Source organism: Ailuropoda melanoleuca, chromosome 2 (assembly GCF_002007445.2).
Source record: "Ailuropoda melanoleuca isolate Jingjing chromosome 2, ASM200744v2, whole genome shotgun sequence".
NCBI lineage: Eukaryota > Metazoa > Chordata > Mammalia > Carnivora > Ursidae > Ailuropoda > Ailuropoda melanoleuca.
In genome coordinates this window covers 5,331,854-5,345,059 of record NC_048219.1, presented here as the reverse complement: position 1 = coordinate 5,345,059, position 13,206 = coordinate 5,331,854, and positions in this window count along the sequence as shown.

The following is a 13,206-nucleotide window of genomic DNA, read 5'->3' as shown; positions in this document are numbered from 1 at the left end:
CCACAGGGCTGTCTGTAAGAATTAAAAACATGAGTTCATGAGTTGGAAAGGCAGAGACCTGTCTTTGAGAACTCACCTATGAAGTTGCCTCCTCCAGAAAGCCTTCCCTGACTGCCACCCCATCTGTTAGGCTTCTGCCTTTGGGACCCCACAGACTGAGCTCTCAGCATTGCGAGTGTTGCTTTTGCCTGTTTCAACTCTGATTGCCTCCACTAGACTTTGGGTCCTTCAAGGGCAGTAAGTTTTTCTGATTCATTTCTGAATGCCTAGCAAGGGGTCCAAATGGAGTTGGAATACAGTCAATGTTCCTTTCCTTCCTCTCTTCTTCCCCTCCCTCCCTCCCTCTCTCTAGCTTTTTACCATATGAGGCTATCTTCTCCCACAAAAGGCTGTGGCTTTGGGTAGGAAGGTCCTCAGGGCTGAGCCCCCCAGCTCCGTACCCTGAGCCAGCTGGGTCTTGGGGCAGTAGAGAGAGCATTCTGGAGCCTGAAGGAAAAGCAATCGCCCAGGGCTGGCAGGTGAAGGGCAGCTGGTGGTGTCCGGCTGGCAGGGGGCACCATATGGGCCTAGTGAGCAGGCAGGCCTGGGAACGCTGAGCCTGCAGTGAGGGCTGTTTCCAGGCCCATCACATCGTCCCGGAGGTGACTTGCTGGGAGCTGTCAGCCATGTATCCCCCGCAGAGGGGCAGCCTGCCTGTGCCCCTTCTGCCAGTCCAGGAACAGAAGCAAAAGCAGAAGGTCAGAGCTGCAAGGGGCCTCCTCTGAGGTCACCATGTCCAAACGCTCCTTTCACAGGTGAGGAGCCTGAGGCCAGAGAAGGGCAGGGACTTGCCCAAGGTCACACAGTGAGTCAGGACTGGAAGCCAGATCTCTTCCCATCTTGGATGCTTATAAAAAACAGAGAGGGTGCAGAGAAATTTTGAAAATACACCAGTATTCAAGGAAGAGTTTTAAGGTGATTTTTCTTCCTTTTTCCTCTGTTTTTCTCATCTGATCTAACTTTGTAAAACATTTTTGCAATGAAGAGTTTTAAGGTGATTTTTCTTCCTTTTTTCTCTGTTTTTCTCATCTGATCTAACTTTGTAAAAAATGTTTGCAATGATCATATAGCCTTTAATAATCAGAGAGAAAAATGAATAAAATAGAGGAAGAAGCTACGTCTGGTTATAACTGGCTTTTGTCTTTAGGAAAATGGTGCCAGAACTGTAATTTTACTGTTTTCTCCCCCACGGGGCCCTCATGGGATCCCAGTGAGATAGTGGGTGCCAGGGGGTTGGGAGGGCTCTCGGCTTCTCTCCAGCTATCACTTGGGCTTGCAGTGGGACCAAGACAGAAAGAAGCCTAGCCTAGGAACAGGAGCCCTGATTTCCTCAAGCGATCTGTCCTCCCTACTTGCCTGAGCCAATCCCTTTACCTGGCTTGGCCTTAGTTTTTCCATCTGTAAAATGGAAGTTTTTACAGCAGAGTGTGTTTTCTTGCCCCCCACCAGCAGAGCACAGTGCTTAAACACATGGGTACTGGGGCCTGAGATCCTGTCTCCCCTACTCCTTTACTTCATGACCTTAGGTTTGTCACTTAAATTCCACAGACCTCAGTTTCCTCATCTGTAAAATGGGGATTATACATCACGGATGGTTGCAAGGATTAAAAGAGCTAACGTTTGGAACATGTTTAGAATTATGCCTGGCCTATAATAAGTGCTATATATATGTGTGTGTGTATGTTGCATATTTTAATAAAACTAAAATCACTTTTCTGACTGCATGAACAGTAAAGGTGGAATGGCTATTATTATCATAATTCTTGACTGGCCCCAGCGAAGAGAGCTGTCTCGCAATTGGAACCAGCCTGGCCCAGTCTGAGCTGCGGGGAGTCCAGCCTCCCCCATCCTCCCCACCCCCACTCCCGACTGCTCAGGCCCAGATCTGAGACAGCCCTCTCTCAGGGAATCAGAGGGAACTTGGGTTACTGGTGTGTCCGAAGCCCAGGGATTACTGCTTAGTCTTGGCTCTCACCTTTTGCCCCACTCACAGGACCTCTCCTGCCTTCTGTGTCCTGTTGATCCTGCCGCTCCAACCAGTTGCTTCTGAACCCTTCCCTCCTCAGACCCTTCTCACGCTGCTTCCTCTTCCAGAAACATCCAGCCAGATTGCCTCCTCAACTCTCCCAGACTGCTCACCATTGCCCCAAAGGTCTAGTTGGCCTCCTCCCTAATACCCAGTCACAGTTACCCACACACTTGTCTTCCCTGGCAAATGATGATGACAACTGTTTGACCTTGGAGTTCTATATACTTGGGCCCTAAAACCAAATCCTCTGTCTGTATATATGCAATCTTAGCCAACTGGGCTTCAGTTTCCCCATCTGTTCAGTGGGCATAATACCTGCTTTAGAGGGCTTTGTAAGGCTTCTGTTGGATAATACGGGAAATGCTCAGCCTAGTGCCTGCCAGGTGGCAAGTGCTCAGTAAACAGATAAGTCTGGTTACCATTCATGTTTTATGGTTCTGGATGAACCTGTTAACCTTCTCCAGCGGCTGAGCACGCCCCAAGCAGGGGCTGGGAGCCATCCCTCGCCGCAGGGCTCCCTGAAACAGCTGACCAGCGCCCAGCCCCGAGGAGGCGCCCAGTACACATGCAAGGACTCCATTTAAGTTCTGTCCTCTGGTTCTCAGCATGTGCCCAGCAAGGGGGTGACCCTCTGCAGCTGGAGAAGCAGCAGCACCTAAAGGGGCTGGGGAAAGTGCTCCTGAGGGGCCCTACCCCCCCAGACTGCCCACCTGGGTAGGACCAGCAGCTGTCTCCTGCTTCCACAGGGAGCTCTTCGCTTATGGAGCCGCTGAGCTAATTAAGAATGACAAAGCACCATGTAACTGCCAGCAACTTATGAGTCCCCTGCCTCTTCCTGTCCCTCCTTCCCTTTGTCCTCTTTGGCACTCTCTGGCCTGGAGGCCTGGCCTGGAGGCAGGCAGAGTGGCAAAACTGAGCACAAATTAGTATCAGGAGACCTGGAGGCTGGGGGCTTCTGCCCTCCTCCTGTGTGGGACCCTGGGCTCCATTTCCCCATCTGCGAGGGTCTTGAACTTGAGTTAAGAGCGGGGACAAGGCTACAGGGCCAGGCCAGAGGGCTCTGCTGAGGGAATGGGCTATACCTGCCAGGTGGGTTGAGGCAGACAGCCTCAACAAGGCAGACAGGCTTGGGTTTAAGTCCTAGCACCGCTTCTCACCTGCTGTGTGATCCTGGGCAGGCTGCTTACCTTCTCCGAACAGAACAACAGATTCCTCATCATCAAAATGGGATTCGTTTGACAGCACTTAGCTCTTACTAGGAGAACCTTCATTTGTCCTAGATGGATGCCTGTAACAGAGACTCCCTGGACAAGCAGATCTCTATCAAAGTGAGCACAGACATTGAGGGTTGAAAACTTGTAGTGCAATTTGATAGAGCAGTTGTATGTCTTGAATCTCATAATAAAAAGAAAGGCTTGTATTTTTTTCATTTTGCTTTTCAAGTAATTCATTTTCTTTGTATTTTATAAAAGTATTGGTCTGTGACAGATTAGAAATATTTTTAAAATGGTCCTTCTCCACGAATGGTTTGAGAAGCATTGCTTTAGAGCCCCTTGTAAAACAGGCATGGTTACAATCTCACCACAATATTTACATAGTTCTAGGGTGTGATTTCCAGGGACCTTCCACTTCTGTGGCCCCCAAGCCTTCAGGATCAAGACCAAATCTCTTCGCCTGGCTTTCAAGGTCCTCCTTACTAAAGTCCCAACCTACCTTCTTATCTTGCCTTCTTCCCCATGACACAACCTTGTAATACAAGCCTGTACTACGCCCCCCCCCACCTCCCATGCCTTCTCACCCCTCCATGCCTTTTCCAGTGCTTCTCCTTCCATCCAGAATGCCCTTCTTTACTTTGCCCTAAAACTGGCAAACTCCTATTCATCCTTCAGGGCCCAGACCAGATGTCCCCACTCTTGGGAAGCCTTTCCCAGTGCCACCTTGCCCCTGCCCCAGGCAGGGCTACTTGCTCCCTGCCCCAGGCTGTGGTGCACGTGCTAGGGGGAAGCAGGGTGTTGGGGCAGTGAAGGCTACATACAAGTTCAAAAGTCACAACAATGAGGGATTTGGACCTGATGTTGCCGATCCTGGGCAGGTGACCTCGTACTGTTGAGCTTTGTTTTTCCCATCTATATAGTGGCACCTACCGTGAGAGTAGAGATGATGTGTGGAAAGTTCCCAGCACATGAACACATGGGAGAGACTTGAGATTCGGCAGCTGTTGTTAGCATTATTTCTCTGGTGGATAACGTCCCAGGCTGTTTTTTCTGTCTCCCAACAGACTGGTTGCTCCTTGAGAGCAGGGACACTTGAGAGTGTCTGATGTACCTGGATGTTTCCTGGGCTCTGTGCAGGGCTTTCTTTTGGGTAAGGGTCTCTGGCTGCTGCCTGCCCCATGGTGCTAGTGCCATAGGAAAGACGTGAGGGTTCAAAGCCGACAGCCAAGAAAGAATTCTTGAGATGTCCTTGGTGCAAGAAGGTGGTTTTATCAAAGCATGGGGACAGGACCTGTGGGCAGAAAGAGCTGCACTGGGGTCATGAGGAGTGGCCCATTATAGGCTTTCAAGTTGGGAGGGGTTTAGGGATAGCGTAAGCCTCTTAAAAATTTGGAAGCAAGATTTCCAGGACCTTGAGGGGACTAGCTATCATTGGGAAAAGGTCATTTATTACTGTCTAATAATACCTGAGTCATGAGGCCCTTCAGATGTATCTTGGTGGGTCATATGCTTGGGAGATGACAGCCAACAGGTATCTTGGGGTGGAGGGCAGTGGGTTGAGATAAAGGAAGTTTCCAAAGGAATTCTTATGTTAAAGTAGACTTACAGAATCTTGGGGGTGGGGAAGCTAGGACTGCCTTTTGCTCTTAGCAAAGTATTAACATCGAGGCCGCTGAGTTCCTTGAGGAATGTCACTCTGCCTGTTTCAAGGACTTGTCAGTGGGCTCTAGGTGGTAAGGAAACCTAATTTTTCTTTTGCCTTTGTTTCCCATATCACTAGTGGATGTGGCTCCCTTGTGAGTGGAGGGCTGATTAACCAGCCTGTGGAAGAATTAAAGAATTTTAAGAATTCTTAAAGAATTAAAAGATTTTTTTTTTGCCAATTTCCATGTAGTAAAAACACCCACCAAGGCCGATTTCAAGTTACCAAAAGTTTAACAGCCTGCTTACAAAGTTCCTGAGTATTTTAACAGTCTACTTCTGCGAGGCACCCAGCCCCAGCACCCAGCTCCAGCTCCCCTCTGGGTGTGACTGTTCTGAGCAGAAGGGCAGCCAGAACAGGCTGGGGCCTATAGTTGAAAGACGGGCTGCTTTTGCCCTCCGCCCAGCCAACCCACTGAAGGCCACCCAGGGAAGGGCCATAAGGTCGCAGTGCTCCACACAGAGGTCCTCACTCATCCCCTCCCCTAGGCCTCCAGCTCCTTTGTTCTCTGTGAAATCGCCCATCCATCTCCTCCCTCATCAGGAAGAACAGCAGCTGGGCCAATGGGCCCCGATGATCCATCCGTGACTCTTGGGGTCCTGGGCAAAGGGGGGAGGCTGCCTGTGCAGCCAACAGGGGCCTCTTTGCAGTAATGCTGTCCCCACAGCTGTTGCAGGTAACCTTGGTCATCTTGTCCCTTGGTCACAGTGGGGAGCAAAGAAAACTTGTGCGCAACCTCCTCTCACTTCTTCACCCTCTGGACGTGCCCAGCCTCCAAGTCTCTGCCTCTGCAGGTCCCTCCATTCGGAATGCCCTCTCCCTCTCCCCCGGCCCCACTTTCCACCCCATTCAATGCTCAGCTGCAACAGTACTTCAAGAAGTCATTCACCAGCAGAAGTCTCCAGGTCCCCTCTGCAGGAACAGTTGGTGCCCTTTTTCCAGCTGCTTGCCCCCCGTGTCCTGCCCCTCCCCCTGCAGCAGCAGTTCCCCTTGTGATGCTTTTTTAAAATGCAAAGTTCTGGCAACACCCTCTGAACCTTCATAGCTACAGGCAGGGCGGGAATCTGTGCCCCAGGACCTTTGGATATACAGGACTGAGAACCTGAGCTGAGAAACCCTATCCTAACTCATCGGGACTGTGGCTGAATCACACGAAGGCCTCGAACCCCTCACCAGGACCACGTGCTCCATACGCCTCCGTGGGATGGAATCCAGCGTCTGCTGCTGAGGCCACCCAGTCTGGAGGGCCCATCCTCCAGGCAGTTAAGGATTGCTCTGTACTCCTCCCCTGGGGGGCTGAGCACCATGAGCCAGGTGAGCTTTGGACTGAATTGTGTCTCCCCGCCCCCCAACAATTCATATGTTGAAGCTCCCCAGTGTGGGTGTATGTGGAGGTGGGGCTCTCAGGAGGTGATGAGGGTTAAGTGAAGTCAGGAGTGTGGGGCCTAATCTGATAGGATTGGTGGCCTCCGTAAGGACAGGAAAGAAAGAGAGAGATGGCTTGCGGGCGCTGTGGCAAGGCTAGGAGAAGGCCAGAACAAAAAAGGTGCCTGTCTGCAAGTCAGGAAGAGGGCTCTCACCAGGAACGGAGGGCACCTTGATCTTGGACTTACCAGCCTTTAAATCTGTGAAAAAAAACCACAGTTCTGTTTCAGCCAGCCAGTCTGCAGTATTCTGTCCTGGCAGCCTGAGCGGACCGAGGCCCATGCTGTGCCCTGTGCCTGGAATGATTTTCCCCTGATCTCACGGCGGCTCCTTATGTCTCTCAGATTTCAGCTGAAATGACATGTCAGAGGGGCCCTGCTCCTACCTCACCGGAACGGCGGCTCTCCAGCTGGGGGAACCGTGGGTCTCCTGCTTAACTCCCTGAGCCTTGAACCCTAGGCGTCATCCCGGGGCCTGAATAAATGTGTTAGGTTGCTCTAAATATCCAGAATCTGACCACACATACTTCAGGGCCGGTCCATGTCCCCATCCCCTCTCCCGGACGACTGCAGTGGCCCTCCGCTTGTCTTCCTGCCTCCTACAGTCTCCTCCCAACCCCACAGGAACCCCGTAGATACCTAAGTCTGATCATATCGCTCTATTGAAAACCCTTTCTTGGCCCCCCCTTTCTCTCAGACCAAAAGCCCCAATCCCTAAACTGGCCCCCAGGGCCTTGCAGAAATGGCCCCTCTTTCCTCCACTCCAGCCACATGGGCCTTCCAGCTGCTCATGGATGCATCAGGCACGTGGCCAAGCCAGGACCTTTGCTGTTCCCTCTGCCCATAACACCCTTCCCTCTGAAATCTGAGTGGCTCGTTCCTTCTCATTCTTAATCTTTGCTCAAACATCACGTTCTCACCAAAGCCTTCACCGAACATGTGTTCGGAATGACAACCGTCCCTCCCTCCAGGGCTGGTTTCTGGGAGCGCCACCAGCACACTGGTGCAGGGCCCTGTGCTCGGAAGGGCCCCTGCTTCGTACTTTATGTTCCACCATCACTGTCTTGAGGTTCTTGATCATTTTATCTTTGGATTTGTGTGTCGTAAGTGGAGCCTGATGGGTCGAGGGGTGTGCGCCAGTAACTTGGCCTCAGCTCTCATGAGCTGCCTGCTCCCCTGCCCATCGGAGCCTCTGGCCCCAGTCGGCCTCCTCTCTCTGGCCCCACCCAATGATTGTGGCTGTCTTGGGTGCCTGGCAGGACCCCCCGATCTTGGGCACGGGACAGGGGAGGGGAGGTCAGGGGCACGCCGCCCACAGCATCTCGGGGCCGGGCATGGCCATCCCCACCCTGCACTGGCAGCGTCATGGCACATCTGGTGTGACACCGCCAGAGCCACATCTCAGCGGGGCTGACCCTGATCCAGGTACTGAGCACATCCTAGAATGAAGTTTAAAGACCCTTGGAGGTTGCCTGTCTGTGAAGGGCTGCAGCAGTGGACCCCTGGGCCCCACCTTCGTCTGGGCTGCTATACATCAGTCCCGCAGCTGGTGGGGGGGACGATTTGGAAGTCCCGCAGCTGTCAGGCCCTGGAGAGTGGGCGTGTCCCCCTAGTGGGGCAGGGCCCCAGGGAGCCCAGGGAGTTTTTACCCTGAGGGTCTCTGTGCCCAGGAGAGCTCCCGTACTCTTTGGCTGGGCGGCTGGGCTGATCAGCTTCCAGTCTTTCTGTTTGGCCTCTTCTGGCAGGTTTGGGGAACCCTTGGGGACAAGCCATGAAATAGAAATTGTGTAACTTCTGTGATTCCACATACGAGTTGAAGGCTCTAATATTTTCATTTCAAAGTGGGCACAATATAAAAACGAACGGTCAAACACATACTGATAATTTAAACTTAATTTTTTCTTTACTTCGCATGATATTAAATAGCAAACAGAAAACAGTGACAAGTCGAGAGACAGAGAGAGAGAAGAGAGACTGCAGAAAGAAGGGAAAATCTCCTGTGTACCTTTAACAGATCCTTTTCTCTGCGTTTAGAACAGGGCCCCACGTTCTCGTCTTGCAGTGGGCTCCACAGATTATGTGGTCGGCCCCATCTCCATCACTCCTGGTCCTGTTGTTTTGTTTTGTTTTGTTTTGTTTTGTTTTGTTTAATACCACTCGCTGCGTCTCGGCACTACAGAACTGACTTATTTCTTGTGGTTGTCTTTTATGGTCTGCTTCCCCCACCAGCATGTGGGGCCCCCGGAAGATGGGTTTTTTATTTCTGTTTGGTTCCTGGCTGTATCCCTAGGCTACAGGGGTGCCCAGGACATGGTAGGAACTCCAGAATTGTTCAGGGAATGTTGAACGAAATGATGGTATCTGGGAAGAGCGAGGCCCATCAGGTCTTTCCTGTCCCCCGAGTCTGGGCTCCAGGCCCTCCCCCTGAGGCCAGTTTTGTCTATTTTGGCTGAGATGATTCACATTAGAACTTTGTGGTTCTGGCATTTCCTTTTCAGAGCTCAGTGCCTGAGCTTTCGCATCTCCTGCCAGCCCCAGCTCCGTGGGTGTGAATGGTGACGGCTCTGCAGGCTGCGAGGAGCCCACCAGGTGCCTGGACCAGAGAGGCTTCTCTCCTTCCTGCAATTCCTTAGGTCATTTCCATCCATTGTCTTTGGCTACAACTTCTTGAGTTAATCTTTCCACCTCAGAAGGTTCCCTTGCTGGTTTCCCCATCTGCTTCCAGGTCCAAATCCTTTTTGGCTCCAAATCCTTTCTTGGGGTTTCCTTGGCCCTTCCGCCTGTAACGGTCAGGGTGACCTTGGGCAAACCTCCCACTCTCCTCTGGGGAGGCCCTTGTGAGATGAGGGGGGCTGCTCTTGCCCTACCCCCAGGGAAGGGTGACAGGGGCAGAGTCCTTTAGAAGAATGGTGGATAAAATGGGGGTTGCCTCTGTGGCGTTGGAGTGTCTCTCGGCACTGAACCCCGATGCCGGGTGACCCCATTCTTTCCCCTTCCCCTCTAGTTACACAAGAAACCATCTCCTTCATTGCCCCTGCAAACACCCTCTGGACATTCAGTCATCTGCAAACATGTGATGGGACAGAGCCCGCCCGTCGTGTACGAGTCCCAGACTCCGCTTCCCCTTTCTCCTAAAGAGAATTCTGGCTGCGACTACTCAGGGGGCCTCTCTCCCTTCCCAGCTCTCTTAGTTACCAGTAAGACTAAAGTGCTCTTTGCTGAGGCAAAGAAACCCCAAAACAAAGCAGTGTAAGGAAGACAGGAGTGTGCCCCTCTCTCCCACAGCAGGCCCGGTGAGTGTGCCAGGTCTGGAGGCTGCTTTTGTGCCGCCCGTTCAGAGACCCGCGTCCTTCCCCAGTGCAACTCTTCCCTCCCGTGAGCTTTGTGGGCACCCCCCTGAGTTTTGCATGTCTGGCCCTCAGCGGGCAGGGAGGAAGAAGAAGGCACGCGGTGGCCGGAGGCCTAAGGCTGAAAGTGGCTTCCATCACTGCAGTGATGTTCCAGTGGCTGGAACTTGGTCCCGTGGCCACTCCTGCCAGGGAGGCCTGGAATCGGCATGTCTCACAGAGCGGCCCCGTGCCCGGGGGCAGGAGGCGCCCAGCGTTGGGAGGACAGCCGGCTTATCTGCAACCCTTCCTCTCTCCCCCCCGTCAGGTGACTCTGGCTTTTGGACAATCCGGTTTCCAGGTTTTGTGTCACAGAGTGGAAAAGAGAGGAAAAGGGACAGGGGCGCAGAGGGAAGAGGATTTTAAGGGTATTAGACACAAGCACAGTTGGAGTTATTTTTAAATTACTTTTGCTAATGGTCTGTGTCTTATTAAGTGCTCTGGCCTTGCGGTGTGGAGACTGGGACCCCAGGGGTCCCCAGAAATGTGGGTTACACATGCACAGGGCACTTACGATCTCCCAGACCCTGTGCTGAGACTGAGGCCATGGGACACGGTCTCTGCCCTCCAGGAATCCAGTCTGGTGGGGAAGACAGATGCAGGATTAGAGGCAAGTCCAAGTTGCTGAAAAGACGCTGAAGGAATTAACTCGGGCTTGGCAGGGTGGGGGAGGGGCGGGCAAGAAAGGACTTCAAAGGGACTTCATGTGCTAGATTTACCCTCTGCCTTTGGGAAACACTCAGCTGTCCAGCACATTGTACTTGAGGGATGGAAAGTAAAGGAAAGAAGATGAAGTAAAGATTCTAGAAACTCAGGTCCCAGCTCTGCTGTCGTGTGTCCTAGGGCAAGTCCCTGTCCCTCTCTAATCACCTGTGCTCCATGCTGTGTGCTGGGCCACCACTGGCACCGTCCATGCTCTCAGAGGAAGTACTGAAAGGCTCAGTCGCCGATGGACAAGACATAGGAAGGCGACCCCTTCACCAGGCTGATGCAGGCCCAACGCTCGGACTCACGGGGTGGAGAAGGGTAGACTTCTGCCGCACTTCCCTGGGCTTCCCACCCTGGTTCGGGGCACAGCCCACACAGCTGTGTGTAGGCAGCAGCCTTGAAGATCAGCTCCTGAGATGCTGTGTGGTCCCCAGGACCCTGGAGCGCCCTTCTCGGCGGCAGCTTTCCTTTCTCCTGGGCTCTGCCGCAGGTGTGGGGCTCGTGTGGGGCAAGCCAGGCGCCTAGGGCACATGGTTAAGGAGACACTCCCCGTTGGGGTGACCACTGACAGTGGGTGCACCTGGGGCACCTCACCTGCCTCACCCTAGTCCTAGCCCTGTTCTACGGGATTCTCATAGATCTGAGTGGTGGTGGTGGTGGTGGTGGCAGTGGTAGAGTTTCGAAGGAAGGTGCTAGAAAACCACCTCAGACCTGCTGAGGGCAGCTTCTCTCAGCAGCCAGGAGTCACAGAGGGGACTGCACCCAGAAGAAAGGGCACAGGGAAGGTGGACCATGGTCCAGGGAATGGGGTGCCAGGAGAGGCTCTGTGCCAGGGAAACTCAACTTCACCTAGAACAGTAGGGAGCGAGGGGGAAGGCCAAGTACCCAGACCCCTTGCTTGTGATTTGAGAGGTCTGTGGGAAAAGCTATGGGGAAGGGGTAGGGAAGAGAGGAGGACAACGCTTCCAGGTCCTGAGTCACAGGTGACGCAGCAGCTCCCACACCCACAAGGAGGCAGCCTCCAAGAGAGGGTGGCCTCCACTCTGCCATCGGCCTTCAGAACCTCCAAGGCCCACCCCAGTGTGGCTCTGGAGGCAGAGAGTCTGACACCCAGATGCTGTGCAAGTCACAGACTTGGGCCACCTCGAGTTAGTTAGGACGTGTCCAGGCCAAGGTCCCTCCAGCAGGGGAAGCCAGGATGAAGTCAGCCCCGCCTCCCAGACCTGGAAAACCTCCGACTGCCTCCCGAACTTCCCAAACATTCAAACCCACTTTCCCTTCTGCCTGGGCTGATAGCTGTTCGGTGTTTTAGACAAATCAACTCATCTTCACTTAAATAATTTATTTTCCAAGGAAACTATGTAAACGGGAAACTTGTAGGATCGCCATAAATAGAAGCTATGCAATCGCATGGGGACAATGTTAATCACGCGGGGTTCTGAAATCCTAGCCGGATGCCGGTGCCCCGAGTGTTCTCAATCTCGGGGCCAGTCTGTGTTCAAAGGGAGGTAAGCAAAGGTCAGGAAGGTCAGAAAGACAGACAGTATCCACCTGAGACTCCCCTCTCACGTCAGAAATGGAGCCATATTCACCCACCGTGAGTCTGAGTCTCAAAGTGGCATCTGTGCCCGCCTACCCCTTTCACAAATGTGTCCCCTCCTTGTAAAAAACGGCTCCTCAGGAGTCCTGAACACAGGACAAGAGCTGCCTTTCAGAGTTGGGTGGGGGTTGCTGGGGCCTCTGGTTCTGGGAGTGGGCTGGGCCCTGAGCTACAGCCCAGCCTCAGCCCCGTTACTCCCGTCTCAAGCGAGTCTTGGACAGGCTGGTCTTGATACCCTTTAACCTCAGTCGCGAGGGAGCTGGTACACAGCAGTAGGTGCTCAATAAATGCATGAATGTAGAGCACTTGGAAGAGGGACGGGGTAGACCTCAGGGAGGCCTGGCTACAGTGGTGGCTCCCAGAGGGGCTGGTTCATCTCAGGGTCCAGCCTCATCCCGGACATGGGGGACCCCAGTTCCGTGGGCCTGGAATGAGAGGGCTGGGGACAGACATGGTCCCAGAGAGAGGGTCCTGGGAGGGATGGGTGTGTGCACAAGGGAAGCTTGTGGGTTTGGTGCTACAGTTTTGTGGTGACAACTGTTTCCCACGACTAAAGCGGTGATGAAAACAGGAAGTATCAAGCAGCTGAGACCTTCCTCGTCTGACCCTGGCCTTCCTTGATCCCACCAGCCCTCTGTCTCCTCCACATCCTCGCACACCAGGCTGGTCACCTGTCTGGTGGGAGGGGTTCCGAGAAGTCCCAAGGATCTTTCAGCATTTGACCAGCCCGCTGCCCTCCCTCTGGTGCACTGTCACCACGGGCTGGGGTAGGGGTGGGGGGGAGCCGGGTCTGCTGTGGGGTGCCTGGGTTTCTGGTCCAGCTCTGCCATCATCTCCCATGTGACATCGGGCAAATCCCCCCTGCCCTGCACCTGGATTTCCTCATCACTGAATGGAAGGGGCTGGATGTCTGATGGCCAAGGGCTCTTCCCTCCCAGGCATCCCACAGGATCCTGGAGGCAGCAGGAGAAGCCACTGAGGAGACTGACGACGGGAGGTCATCCTTGTGGCATGAGCCCAGTTCCCTGCAGATCCAAGACACACCCACCCAAACAGACACACACAGACACACACACACAGACACACACACACACACACACACAC